Source organism: Bos grunniens, chromosome 10, assembly GCF_055505025.1.
Source record: "Bos grunniens cultivar Pamir isolate PY7600 chromosome 10, Bosgru_T2T1.0, whole genome shotgun sequence".
Lineage (NCBI taxonomy): Eukaryota > Metazoa > Chordata > Mammalia > Artiodactyla > Bovidae > Bos > Bos grunniens.
The window spans coordinates 15,286,510-15,301,820 of NC_141174.1; the positions used below are offsets into that span (position 1 = coordinate 15,286,510).

A 15,311-nucleotide genomic window follows, 5' to 3' on the forward strand; every position below is an offset into this window, starting at 1 on the left:
AAAAGGTGTAGAGCCAGCATGACTCAGCACAGACAACAGAGCACACAGGTGAGAGCTAAAGGGGTAGATCCGGTGTGGAGGCAAGGTCACTCTTCTCTGTTACAGGAGGGGTCTTTCACACGGGAGTATTAATTCCTGCCTTCAGGGGGGAAAGGAAAGGTCAGAATGACATTCTTGCATCTGCTATTCTTTAGCTAAAAATAGCCCTTATGCCAACGTGTCATTTCAAAAAAATTTTTTTTTGGCCATGCCACTTGGCCCATGGGACCTTAGTTCCCTTCAGTTCAGTTCAGTCGCTCAGTCGTGTCTGACTCTTTGTGACCCCATGAATCGCAGCACGCCAGGCCTCCCTATGCATCACAAACTCCTGGAGTTCGCTCAAACTCACGTCCATCAAGTTGGTGATGCCATCCAGCCGGTGATGCCATCCAGCCATCTCATCCTCTGTCGTCCCCTTCTCCTCCTGCCCCCAATCCCTCCCAGCATCAGAGTCTTTTCCAATGAGTCAAGTCTTCGCATGAGGTGGCCAAAGTATTGGAGTTTCAGCTTTAGCATCGGTCCTTCCAATGAATATTCAGGACTGATTTCCTTTAGGATGGACTTGCTGGATCTCCTTGCAGTCCAAGGGACTCTCAAGAGTCTTCTCCAACACCACAGTTCAAAAGCATCAATTCTCCGGCGCTCAGCTTTCTTCACAGTCCAACTCTCATATCCATACATGACCACTGGAAAAACCATAGCCTTGACTAGACGGACCTTTGTTGGCAAAGTAATGTCTCTGCTTTTGAATATGCTATCTAGGTTGGTCATAACTTTCCTTCCAAGGAGTAAGCGTCTTTTAATTTCATGGCTGCAATCACCATCTGCAGTGATTTTGGAGCCCCCCAAAATAAAGTCTGACACTGTTTCCACTGTTTCCCCATCTATTTCCCATGAAGTGATGGGACCAGATGCCATGATCTTACCAGGGATGAACCCCATCCCCCCTGCAGTGGAAGTGCAGAGCCTGAACCACTGGACCGCCAAGGAAGTCCCCAAAGTGGCATGTTTTGAGATGACACATTCTGCCACCTTCATCATCTTTTCCTGTATTCAAATGCTAAATGCAATCACAGTTACTTTAATGCTGTTCTAGTCTAAGGAGTGATGGAATGCTATTTTGCTAGAATATCCTGGGAATCAGGGAAAGAGGGTCAAGCTCAAGAATTACGCTCTGCCACTGGCAGCATCAGAGTCACACCAAGTGAGTGATAAGCCCACCAGGATATCACAGAGTTCAAACTGATAGCACTATTTATGATTTGAAAGTATGTTAGAAATTGAAATCTCCTTTGATGTATTTGTGCCTCTAAGAAATACAAAGGGTTTTGGTGAGAATTAGGTTTCTATATTACAGAGTGTTAAATCAGACTTTTCAAACAATTCCTAGGCAAAACTTACAGAATCCAAAAGCATTTCCTAGATGTTATTCACAATGCCTGAATTACAAAGAGTTTTATTTAAGGTTATTTCCCATAATTCCAAATACTTACAATCTAGTGTTTTCCTTTGATATACATCCTACCCCTGGGAGGGTAAGATATGTAACGAATACTCTATAGTTCATAGAACTGGACAGAACCACTTCAGAACCTGTCTATGAAACCAAATATAATCCCTTGTCCCTGTTTTGTAAATTAAAAGGCTTCAGTCTCCCAGGCCTCCCATGAGTCTCAAAAGGTTGGTTCAAGAGTTAATGACTAGGAAATGTGAAGATGTAGAAACAAAGAATAACTCTTGGGTTGGGAAACTGGTAACACTTTAGACTATAAATCTGTCACACAGCAGAATCACCGAATTCCCAGTTCCCTGGAAGATAAAGGCTTGACATACATTCCTAAGTTGTCTTTACAGTAAGCAGATTCCCTGCCACGTGAAAACTGGTGACCACAAGCACATGGACCCTAGGCCAGTTGAAACCAAAAGGTTGATGATACTTGAAACCACTTCCGTGCCAACCAAGCCGAAAACTGTTCATGAGCTGATTGCGAGCCTGCGACCCCTCCCTCACATTGCCTTTAAAATACCTCCCCTGAAAGTCATTGGGAAGTTAAGGTCCTTTGAGCATGACCTGCTCCTTCTTATTTGGAGCCCTGCAATAAATACTCTTGAACACTAGTTTACTTAGGGCTTCCCTGGTGGCTCAGATGGTAAAGAATCAGCCTGCAATGCAGGAGACCTGGGTTCGATCCCTGGGTTGGGAAGATCCCCTGGGGGAGGGCATGGCAACCCACTCCAGTATTCTTACCTAGAGAATCCCGTGGATAGAGGAGCCTGGCAGTCTACAGTCCATGGGGCCGCAAAGAGTCGGACACGAGTGCACAACTAAACATAACAAACATAATAAATGCTCTGGACTTTCCAGGCGGCTCAATGATAAAGAAACCAGCTGCAAAATGGGAAACACAGATTCAATCCCTGGGTGGAGAAGATTCCCTGGAGAAGCAAATGGCAACCCACTCCAGTATTCTTGCCTGGGAAACCCCATGGACAGAGAAGCCTGGTGGGCTACAATCCATGGGGTCGCAAAAGAGTTGGACACGACTTAGTGACTGAACAACAATGACGACAGTAGATTCTCCGCTTTTCTTTACCACTACCTGGTGTCAGTAGATTGGCTTTCCTGCACGTGAGTGAGAGGACCCAAGGTCGGATCCAGAGTGCCCCCAAGTAGGCACCTGGTTCTTAAAGCCATGAACTGTGTCTGTGACTGTGGATCATCTTTGGTGTTCTCCACCACCCTCCTCATATACCATATTGTTCTGCAAATTGTTGGTAGTTTATATTGGCCACGCTGCACAGCATGTGGCATCTTAGTTCTCTGACTAGGGATTGAACCTGTGCCCCCTGCAATGGAAGCGTGGCATCTTAACCACTGGACCACCAGGGAAGTCTCATTGACAGATTTTGTAAAGCTCTCCACTGAGTTCTATTACCATATATAGACTTAATATATATTTATTATATTACTATTACTAGTAGTAATATTACTATTACTAATAGACTTACTGGAGAAGGGAAAGGCTACCCATTCCAGTATTCTGGCCTAGAGAATTCCATGGACTGTATCATCCATAGGGTCACAAAGAGTTGAACACTACTGAGCGACTTTCACTTCCCTTCACTTCCACTTCCTTCACAATAATCTTGCTATTATATATATATATATAATCAGTTGCATTTCTAAAAATTCTTAATGGTGTTATTATAAAATAATTATGTGTTTCTTGAAACAAATGCAAAAGGTACAGAAAGGTGTAAAGAAAATAAAATCAATCATAATTGTACCATATAACAACAAGCATGGTTCACAGCTTCACGTTTAACCTGGACTCAGAGATATTTTTCTGCACAAGAGTGGATTTACTAGTGCACAGTTAATAACTTGGTTTTTTTCACCCAATTATTATCTAGAGATTTCATGTCATTAAGTATAGATCAACGTCATCATCTTTAATGATATTATGTATGGGCTGTAATTTCAACCCCTATTGTTGAACATTTAGGGTATGGCCATATTTTCTTTAATATATGTTAAAGTTTAGTGGATATCTTTGCATATACTTTTAGGGGAAAGATCGCTGGGAGTGGAATTATTGTGACTACAGTTTAAACCCTGATTATATCCTAAATTGTTAAAAGACATTGAACACATGGACATATGTCTAGTTTCCCCACCTTGACCATAACTTCTAGAATAGAAGGCTTGTATGCCTAGGTGTCCTTTACAAATCCTAGCACAGCCCTGGGGACTGGCAGTGGTTTTGGCTGCAAGTTATGGAAACCAGCATAAGAGTAGTTTACATCAAAAAGCTGCTTAGTTAGCTCACATAATTAAGAAGTCTGGGTGTAGACAGCTAGGGGTTGCTGTAGCAGGTGGGTAGTGTCACCAGGGACCTGGGCTTCTTTCCCCCTCCATTTCAGCACACCCCAAGGACGCTATGTCCTTGGGCTTGCATCTGACCATGGAGGATGCCTGCCTCGTCACCAGGCGTGCTATCTTCCCACACTCTCATCCAGAGAGGAAAATATTTCCCAAAAGCCGCTCATGGAGAATTCCCCTTCTCCCTTTTGGCCCAGAACTGGTTACAAGGTTTCTTCCAGCTGCCAAGGAGACTGGAGAGGTGAGTCTTTGGTGTTTCCAGCTCCTCCTGTGAGAGGAGGAAGTCAGGAAAAGGCTGTTGGGTGGGTCACCAACAAACAGAGCCCAGTGCCAGGGCTCACATCTGCTCTGAGCTGGTATCTAGATCATCTCCTTTCTCCCTTCCTCTTAGTCTCCTGTGAAGAACTAATTCGTGTGGTGTCACAGTAGCTGTGGCACCCTCTGGGACAGTGTTCTTGGGACTGCCTGGGACTGACAAAGACTCTTGAGTCAGGCTCCTCTGAGCCCACTTCATGACTATGCCCTAACCTCAGCCTGTCCTTGCTGGGCTTGCATCAGCCCAGTTGCAGTAGCAAGAATCCTGCTAAGTAGGTTTAGGGAGATTCCCCCACCCTTGATAGCTGATCACTCTGGCTGTCTTGAGCAAGAATCCTGTTGATTTAGCAAGAATGCCCCACTCATGATGTCTCCTCTTAATGATTTCCCATCCACTGATATCCCGTCCCTCTCCTGGCTCCTTGGCTATAAATCCTCACTTGTTCTTGTGTTGGGAGTTGGGCCTGATCTCTCTACCCTACTGCAATAGTCTTGACACCTACTATGATGGTCCTAAATAAAACCTTCCTTCTCATTTCAATAAGTGTCAGAATTATTTTTTTCTATAACAGTTATGCTACCCTGACTTCTTCCCACCTGAGCATTTGATGGGGCTTTTTACTTGTTCTTGTGGGGGTCCTCCAAGAGAAACTCAGGCCCCATAATGGCCTGGGGCTGTGGAAGGTGGCACCACGGATTCTCAGGGATTGAGAAAGACTTGGATCGCTTCCAGTTTTAAAGGCTCCCTGTGAATTAAAATACAAAGAGCAGAACCCTAACAACATTATAAAATTTGATTTATTTTAAATGTTTGCCTTCAACAGATTAGTCCATTAATACAAAGGAAACACCGCAGTGGAACTGGCTGGGATGATCATTGAATTGGTGAACAATATTGACTCTTGGCGCACTGCATCTGGGGTGATCAGAATGAAGGCAAGCTTCAGGTTGAAGGTTGAGCATCATCTCCTTAAAATGCAGGTCTGTGCTTCTCAGTATTTCATTTGGAGGTCTTTGTGAATCTAAATTTGAGTGACTACATGCATGAGAGACCCCAGAAACAGCCCTCCAGAGAGCCCTGTGATCCCCTCAAAGGACGCAAGGCCTCAGATGCCACAATTTCACAATTAGCCCCTTGTTTCATTTCTTCCTGTCTGATTTCTCCTTCCTCTCCAGTCCCTGCGTCCCTCCTCTCCCAAACCCTCCATTCTCTTTTGATCCTTTCTTCCCCTCCCCTTCCTTCCTCCTTTTGAAAGTTTGGTCCTCTTGGGCTTTGGGAAGGACTGGAATCTGGGATCTGACTGGGAGGCTGGCAAGGAAGAGGGGAGCGTGCACCTGTGGGGTCACACAGGGGTCGCATCCGCTCCTGCCTGGGAAGGCGGAACTGAGGCTGGTGTGTGCTTCCCTGCCCTGGGGGGTGGGGGGTGGGGGGTGGGGGCAGACCTCCCCCCATCCCCTCTGCTTCAAGTTCCTGGATGTGGTTGTTGTTGTTTAATCGCTAAGTCTTGTCCGACTCTTCGCGACCCCATGGACTGCAGCATGACAGGCTCCTCTGTCCTTCGCTCTCTCCTGGAGTTTGCTCAGATTCATGTCCGTTGAGTCAGTGATGCTGCTCTAGCGGGATGTGGTGACACCCAGCAGACACTGACATGATAAAAGGATCAACAGCGTCCACCACCCCAGCATCATTTCTCCAGGATTGCTCTTTGTCGAGGAGTTCCTTAACCACCTCCAGGCGGGAAGCATCTTTTTCTTTTTCCTATGACCAGAGTGTATTGGAGGGTGGGTGGCCTCTATTTCTGCAGTGGCCACTACCCCTAGTGCTGATCAGGAGTTTGATTAGTTGAGGCCGAGAGCAAAGAGACATGGTCCTCGTGTCCTCGATTTGGGGTGAAATCCTGGAACTCCTTGGCTCTGGGTGTCTGTCCTTCTGCAGCACCAACTTCCCTACCCCCATTTTTTTAAAAAATCTCAGAGTCTTAATGGAGGCAAGACCCTAATAGTGTGGGGCATCTGGTCCTCGTTATTGGCCCCCCAGGTCACTCCGGAGCTGCCTGTCAGTCTCATCCACATGGCCCTGGGGAGGAGGGGGATTCTCTGCTGCTTTGCCTCCCAGAAACTCGGAGCCCCCCGGGGCCCTGTCTACACAGGCACTCCCTCCCGGGGCTCTGCTGTGGGCATCCTGGGGGGCTGTGCCCCAGACCAGGGCGCAGACACCCCCTTGCTTTCTCCTCCGACACCAACCCAGGCAGAGCCTTTCCTGGACTTTTCAGTCATTGCCTACAGTCTTCTCTGTTCTTCCCAAGTGTTTAGACTTCGGGGGTTGGAAGTGGAAGTGCTCACGGGCAGGTCTTAGCTTCTTCCCCTGTCACTCCTTTCTTGAAAAGAAAAGAACAAAGAATTCAGGATTTGCCTAAAAGAGGAGGGAATAAATATCTCAAAAATGTGACCCCGCTTCTGAGCACTCGCCACACACGACAGATCCCGGCCTGCAGGAGGTGGTTGTTGAAAAACGAATGAGTGAGAGAACGAATGGAAGCTGGGCGCCTGGCCTAGAGCTGCAGCTTGGAATGCACATCCCAGCCCCTGGCTGACCTGTTCCTGTGTGTCCCAGTGACCTCATCCATAAAGGAAGGATGCGATTAAATCATCTCCTGGATTCCTTCCAGCCCCCTAAACTCTAGATTTGGTGTCCACACAGGAAAAAAAAATGCCATCATTCCCCTGACCTTGACCAGGGCAGAAAGTTTCCTGAGTAATTCAGGCTCATGCACACAATTGCCTCCAAATATTTTTCCCTTCTCTCAAATGCCATCTCCTCGAAATCATCAAAACAAGCTGTTGAGAGGGCAACATTGTAAGTTTGTTGCTTACAGTGATGTGGAGAACCACACCCAGAGCAGGAGGACCAAGCTGGGGGATTTACTGAGACTTTGAAGACTGGCTTTAGGTGACTCTTTCAATGTAGAGGGCCCATGTTTGATCAGGATTGCTAAGAACTGTGATTTAATATTTGTGCCGACTAAAAAAGATGCACAACGTGAGAGTTGCGGGTTAAGTTTTATTTGGAGCGATTTCTCAGAGCTGTCACTATGGTAATTTTCAAACCAAGCTAAAAACCAATACAAATATAAATGAATATATGTTACTAATAATAAATATAAATGAATATATGAATATATGTCTTTAGCTCATTATTAATGAGAGCTGGTGAAATGTCACAACTTGTTCAAATGAGAAGTCAAACGCAAACATGTATGGAGTAAAGGAATGTTGAAATATGTTTACAAATAGATGGAAATTAGCTTTTTTCTTCTGGGGAATTGAGAGGGAAGTCAATTGAACTTCCATAGGGCAGATTTTATTTATATGTCCATAAACAAGAGTTATTTGCATTGCTATCACTTATCTCCAATTTACAGAGTTGTAAAATAGCTCAGAGGCCATGAAAGAGTCCCCATAGCATCACAGTCAGGTCACCTGGAAGAGTGTGCTCTAAACGATACATAGTTTTCCCCTGAAGCACGTTTTTTTTTTTTTTTTTCCTACACAATATTTATAAAGCACTTAATACTTGCAAGAAGTGGTTGAATACACTGGAATGGATAGTCTGCTTGGGGACTCAAGGCACAAAAACCTGAGCTATTTCTTTCCATCGTTCTGATCTGTGACGTGTTGACTATAGTTCCTCCAAGTGCCACACAATATTTACAAATTGGGCTCCATCATAAGGTTTCCCCTGGGGAAGAACAAAAGGTTCCACTGCTCTAAAAAAAAAAGTTTGAAAACATGGACCCTTGTCCAATGACTGCACTTTTATCAAAGAGAAAGTTAAGGTTTGGAGAGCGGAAGTGACCTGCTCTAGGGCACAGAACTTGTTAACAGACCTTCGGTTGGAAGATGGGGTTTGAGGATCAAGAAGTGTTCCTTTTGGCATTAGTCGGTGACACAAAGAACTCTCCTGGAAGGAAGGACTTAGGGAACAGGCTGTGACAGATGGTTTTCATCTCCTGTGCCCTTGGATGCTGGGAGCTTCAAGCAAACTTGCAACCTGTGTTAAATATCATTGTTTCGAATCCCTAATTAGACCTTGGAATTTGGCTTAAATGCTGCTTAGAGGATGTTCATTAACAGTGTTGACAGGGACACTCAGCATTTGTAAAATTCTTTACAGTAATCTAAGTCCTAACATTGTTCTGGTGCGTTAAGGAAGCATGTTCGCTCCCAGCTGAAAGATGACTTAAGTTCAGAGGATGGAGACTGGCTGATTCTGAGTTGTTTTTCTAACGTTCCCACTTTGAATTCAGAGCTTTACAATCCTTGCTTTCATCAGCCCAAGGAAGCTCCTTGCTGAATTACATCCAGGCCTTAATTCGCCAAAGTTGGAGTCATCTGCTCTTGGCATTTCCTAACCAATCTCAGTTTCCTCTCTCTTGGCCATCGTGTTGTCAAAAACCCTCATATTCTTGTTTGCATGACCAGTTTATAGAGGAGCTTTGTCTCCACAGACAGACCGTGGTTCCATCTGGCCCTGCCACCGAGAGCCTTGTGATTCCAGATGGAAAAATCCCATCCATCCCCCAGTTTCCAAAGCAGCCCCCCTCCCTGGGTTGTTTTATCTACAGCCAGCAGCACAGAGCCTCCACAAACAGTCCCTGCAGGGGTGGAAAGAGCCACTAATGAGGGAAACAGCTCTCTTCCATCCTCAAACCCTGTGAATGGAAAAATTCACACAGCTGGCTACACTGGTTGACACGAAGTGCTTTAGGACAAAGAAGCTGGGGAGGACTTGCCTTTATCACAGTTGTTAGGAAAAGGTCTACTGGTAAGAATAACAGTAATGCCAAGGAAAATTATAACTTTTCATCGTGACTGTAGCTATTCAACCATGTGAACTCTTTTTTTTTTTTTCTCTCTCTCTCCAAAAGATATCTTTAAGGAGCCCTAAGCATTTAGCTGGAATCTTTTGCTCCTGACCAGTTTTATCCATGTGTGTGTGTTTGGGAGAATAAAAAAGAAATGACCTGATTTTCTTTTGACATTCTTCTCTCTCATCCACCAACCAAAAAAGAAAGAGGAAGAGAGGAGGAGGAGGGCAGAGGAGACGCGATCTGAATTTGAGGACCAAAATCCCAGCCACCCGGAGAATGTCTGGGTTCTCCCCTTCTCCCTTCTTCCTTCTCTGTCTCACCGCCTCCCCTGGAGGCATCTGGGGCCTCACTCTCACCACTTATTTCTTCCCCTCTCTGCTGCAAGGGAGTCCAGATCTTTGGTTATCTGTTGATCACGTTGCAGTTTATCTGAGCCCTGTGCTTTCAGAAAGCTTGAGAGCTAAGACAGTAGAGAAATTGCCAAGGATAACCCTGCCTTCACAGATTCAGCTTATTCCCATCCCACCCTTCAGATAGGACCCACCCCGCTCCTGATGAGATCCATCCCGCCCTTCAGATGAGACCTGTTGTCCACTGTCCTCCCCACTCTCTCGCCTTTATAAAACCCCAGGCCCCCCTGCCTTTTCTCTGCGATGTCCTTCTGCCTTAATGAATGACCTCCCTCTTGTAAGAGCCTGAATAAGATCACCTCCTTAATTATCCGCTGCTGCCCATCCTGGGAGTCTAAAATAGAACCATAAGCACATTTGGAGTTAAGAAGGGGAATCACCCTAGCTGGTCTCGGGAAAGACATGAACATCACCCAGTTAATGGACTGGAGGTAAGGGTTCCCTGAAGCATGCATCCTCCTTCTGGCCGTGTTTTTCGCTTCAACATCTCAGAAGCAGTTGCCTTAAGAGGGAGTTTATAAATATACCTATGAAACAAAACAAATTCACACTGTGAGGTGGAGTGGTACAGGAGAGGAGGTGTCCTGGAGACTCTGTAGGTGCGGGGCAGGGGCAGTTTTGTTTCCTTTACAAAGATCGGGGGTTGCTCGATGACCCACTGACTGCCGGACTCTTTCCCATTCAGTACTTGTTCTCTTATATGTTGCTACTGCCGGGGGGTTGTGTGTTTGTACAGGGTTGCCATTTGTCAGAGATTGTTCCCAGAGGCCTGTGAGACAGAGACTTTTATTGGGGTCTGCTGGAGGAAGTTGGCTTTTCAAAATCAGGAAGCTTTTGGCTTGTTAAATAGAAAAAGGCAATGGCTTCTTTGGCCCTAGTGTGAGAGAGGCTTGGGAAAGCCAGGTCTTAAAATGAGCTGCTGCTCCTGCTAAGTCACTTCAGTCGTGTCCGACTCTGTGTGACCCCATAGACGTCAGTCCACCAGGCTCTCCTGCCCCTGGGATTCTCCAGGCAAGAACACTGGAGTGGGTTGCCATTTCCTTCTCCAGTGCATGAAAGTGAAAAAGTGAAAGTGAAGTCGCTCAGTCGTGTCGAACTCTTAGCGACTCCATGGACTGCAGCCTATCAGGCTCCTCCATCCATGGGATTTTCCAGGCAAGACTACTGGAGTGGGGTGCCATTGCCTTCTCCCTTAAAATGCACACTTACTGCTAATATCTGGTAGTTTAATTAAAGAAAAATAGTGCCCATAGTCTCAGTATCCAAACATAATAGGTGTTTAGTGTTTTCATTTTATGTATTAGATTTCAATCTCACATTTTTACAGTTAATGGCAGAACCAATTTGTGTCTTTACACTCTTAACATTATGTCATACAATAATTGTATTATTATGTAATACTATATGATATAATTCCATTGGGTTAATGCAGCATATTTTATCATTATTAAACCTTTCTCCTGATATTAGACTTTCAGCTTGTCTTTTTTTTCCTAATGTTGATAATACTGCAATTAACATTGTTATATATATATAACTTTCTTCTTTTGAAGAATGAAAGATAAATAACAGAGCTGATAAAAGGATTAATTAAGCTCCTATAATAGTGGTTCTCAAAACTTTTGGTCTCAGGACCTTTTTATGTTCTTAAAAGCAATTGAGAACCCCCCAAAACTTTTGTTTATATATTTGATATTTCCCATATTATCAAGTATAACAGAAAAATCTAAATACTTATCAATATATTTAAAAAACAATAAAACTCCATTGCATGTTAACATAAATTACGTATTTTTATGAACTATAACTAATACTTTTTCAAGTAAAGAAATTTATGAAAATGCCGTTGTTTTTTCAAATCTCTTTAATATTTAGTTTATCCATTCTCATATGTGCTTATGCATTGAATCTCTTGTGATATATTGTTTTGATGGAAGTATGCAAAGAAAACTGCCTTCCCACGGATATGGGATTGGAAAAGGGAAGGGGACTCCTTAGGAGTCCCTGGACCATACTTTGAAAAACATTGTACTACCATTGTACTACCAGCAGCATTGTACTACCAGCAGCACTCTGCTGGATATTTTTCTGATATATTTGCACTCAGAGATTAGCTGATACTGTAGTTCAATATTGCATTTTTTGAAATAGAGGTTCTGAGGAGCAAGCCCCATGGCTAAAGTCACCCAGCTGGTTGCAGTCACTTTAGTTTGCTCCAATTGACTTGGAGGCCTCAGCTGTCCTTTCGTCCGTTGCTGCAGAGGGCTTCTGGGAGCAGAGAGCGTAAAGGATCCCAGACTCCAAGTGCTCAGCAGCCAAGGGCTCGCCAAGTTCACAAATAAACAAGACGAATCTAGGCAAACATCCCGCTCCGTCTGTGGAAGAGTAATTCCTAGCTCTCCCTCTCTCTCTGTCAGTATTCAGTTCAGTCGCTCAGTCACGTCCGACTCTTTGCGACCCCATGAATTGCAGCAGGCCAGGCCTCCCTGTGCATCACCAACTCCCAGAGTTTACCCAAACTCGTGTCCATCGAGTCGGTGATGCCATCCAGCCATCTCATCCTCTGTCGTCCCCTTCTCCTCCTGCCCCCAATCCCTCCCAGCATCAGAGTCTTTTCCAATGAGTCAACTCTTCATATGAGGAGGCCAAAGTACTGGAGTTTCAGCTTTAGCATCATTCCTTCCAAAGAACACCCAGGACTGATCTCCTTTAGGATGGACTGGTTGGATCTCCTTGCAGTCCAAGACTCTCAAGAGTCTTCTCCAACACAACAGTTCAAAAGCATCAATTCTTCAGGGCTCAGCTTTCTTCACAGTCCAACTCTCACATCCATACATGACCACTGGAAAAACCATAGCCTTGACTAGACGGACCTTTGTTGGCAAAGTAATGTCTCTGGTATTTAAATGCTATCTGTCAGTATTACATACCCACAAAAAAGTGCACACATCATTACATGGCTCTACACATTTTTCAGAAACTGAGGACACCCATATTGTTATCTCTTTTTAAGTCGATTTTTGGATGACTTCTGTCAAGAGGCAGGGTGGGATAATACAAAAGTAAGTTGACCTGGGAGAATTTGTAAACCTGAGGTCTACCGATCTCTTGGGCTCTTTCTTCTTCTGTAAAGGTTTGGCCAAAAATATCTCACCAAATTTTTGTCTACCCTTAACCTTCTATGAGTCTGCATGGGGATATTTCGCAGGACTGGTTTGTGGGAGGGCCGCTCGGGGATCGTTTCTGTACTTCAGATTGGACTAGCTGGGGGAATAAAGCAGGAAGCCTTCCATCTAGTGGTGAAAATGTGTATTGCTGTTTTGTTCAACTTCAAGGCTGAGCTTTCGGAAGCAAAGTCCTTTTCTTCTCATCCTCACCTGCCTTAATTACATAAGTTTTAATTGTGCTACAGTCACAATACTTAATTGTCTCAGCTACAATATAATGAGTGAAGGGAATACACTTGTGATTTGGCTGACCACATGAGAAGGGGTGCCCGTTGCGTTCATAGTTAATCGTTCTGAAACACTGGCTGCAGGCTCTGCTATGCCCTCATGCGCACTTTGGGCAGACCAGCAGGAAGGCTGAAATTATAAGTGTCCAAGGGATCCTATGTCTGCCTTAAGACTTCAGCCTCCAAGGAGGGGCACTAGCTGGAGTTCTTTTCTAGAGCATATCTTTAAAAGGGGGATTGTTGGGACTGTCCCGTATTCCAACTGATTCTGGTGTTTACCCATGAGATGGGCTATTATAAAGAACAAAACTCTGGGCAGAGGCAGGGAAGAAGTCTGAGTTGGGTAGCAGTTGGCTGGGTTTCGGTGGAAGAAGCAGCCAGGTGCTGGAGGTGATTAAGAATTATACCTCCTTCGCTTGGCCCCACTCAGAGCCTTGTTGTAGTGAATCAGGCAGGGATGAAATCTCAACAGATAATCCATTTCTAGCTGGTAAAGAAACTTCATGACATGACCAAGGTCTGGCAGGGGAAACAACAGTTGTGACACCCAGCCTTGAGACTACGAAGAAACCAGCCTACAGTACCATCATGTGCCCGGCCAAACTGAATTTCAAAAATAAGAATAAAAGACGTTTTTATGTCTGTCTACCTCTTCGGGGGACAAAAGAGGAGTTGGCGGGTTAGACTGATCCCCACTAGTTTACTCATTTTAAATAGTTATTGGACATTTCCTAGGAAGCCAGGCTCTGTATTGGGTGCTGGAGTTCAGAGTGGCAGAAATGCACAGTCTGTATCCTGGTGGAATGTATAGCCTAGAGATGAAAAGTGAATGAATAATTATATAGTGTACACCTGGGGAGTCGTTGACTGGCGATACGTGTGAGTTAGGGAGGGTGTGTGTGAGGCAGTAATAAAAGCAGGTGCAAGATGGTGAGACAGGAAGGGACAGGGTGCTTTCGGGGAAATGAAAGACAGTGGGTTCTGAGAGAATGGGGAAGTGGAGGAGATGAAGCTGGAGAGTGGGGATGGGAGGACACCTCATGGGTTTGTACCAGCTTTATCCCCAGAAGAGTGGGATAAAGAAGAGGGGCGTGGTCAGAGTTGCATTTTTAAAAAGAAAATGTATTTATTTGGCTGAGCTGGACCTTGGTTGCAGCATCTGGGATCTTTCTCGTGATGTGCAGGATCTTTTCAGTTGTACCACGTGGGATCTAGTTCCCTGACCAGGGATCAAACCTAGGCCCCCTGCCTTGGGAGCACAGAGCCTTAGCCAGTGGGCTACCAAGGAAGCCCCCGATTTGTACTTTTGAAAGCTCACACCGTCTTCCCTGTGCTGTACGGATGGCATGAGCACACAGGAGGGGATGGGAGGAGGAGAGAAGCCAGTTGGGAGGCCACTGTAATAGCTCAGGAGCGAGGTGATGGGGGTCCGAGCTAGGGACGTAGAAGCGAAGGGTGTGAAGAGAGGACTGGGATTGCCAGGCTTCCCCAGGGGCCACAGCTAAAGGCTATTGTAGGCTCCTGGAGTGAAGGGTTGTGATGGTTAGTGGTACCAAGTCCAAGCTGGTACTTCTCAGTGTACAACAGGCCAATAAATGGAGAGATGTTGGGGCAAGGAATGGTGAATTTATTTGGAAAGCTAGCAGACTGAGAAGATGGCAGACTAGGGTCCCAAAGAATAGTCTTCCCTGAGTTAAGAATTCAGTCTTCGTTTATGCTTAAAAGGAGAGGGAGTATGGTTGGTTGCTGCACACTTCTTGGTGCTGGAAAATATTGCTTCTGCTGCTCTCCACATATGTCTGGTCACAGTGTTTTATAAACCTCCAAGACAAATATTATTCTCTGTTCTGTAACTTTTTATCTCTATGTGCATGGAAAAGTGTTATCCTTTTGAAGTTCAGAGAATGGGCTATCCTGTGTATTTCAGGTTATAGGCAACGTTCTTAACTTGAATCAAGAGTAGTAGAATACAAAGGTTAAAGCAAAAGAAACAGATACAATATAGAGTCAGATTTGTATTGTATTCCCTATTGTATCAGGACCTTGGTAACCTCCTGGGTAGGGATAGGCTACCCACGCCAGAATTCTTGGGCTTCCCTCGTGGCTCAGCTGGTAAAGAATCTGCCTGCAATGCAGGAGACCTGGGTTCGATCTCTGGCTTGGGAACATCCCCTGGAGAAGGGAAAGGCTACCCACTCCAGTATTCTGGCCTGGAGAATTCTATGGACTGAATAGTCCATGGGGTTGCAAAGAGGTGGACACCACTGAGCGACTTTCACTTTCACTTTCGGAACACTGTATCAGGACCTTGGTAACCTCCTGGGTATGCGGCTATAGGA

General features: G+C 45.1%; 1 long non-coding RNA gene across 2 annotated transcripts in view; it reads left to right on the forward strand.

Annotated features, from left to right (window-relative positions):
* LOC147363960 (uncharacterized) overlaps positions 1-7,414 on the forward strand; it is a 30,664-nt gene extending 23,250 nt beyond the window's left edge. For both annotated transcript variants that reach the window (XR_015133943.1, XR_015133944.1), the window contains exon 3: positions 5,062-7,414. This is a non-coding gene — a long non-coding RNA (uncharacterized LOC147363960). The remainder of the gene's footprint in view (positions 1-5,061) is intronic.
* Positions 7,415-15,311: the final 7,897 nt, after the last annotated feature.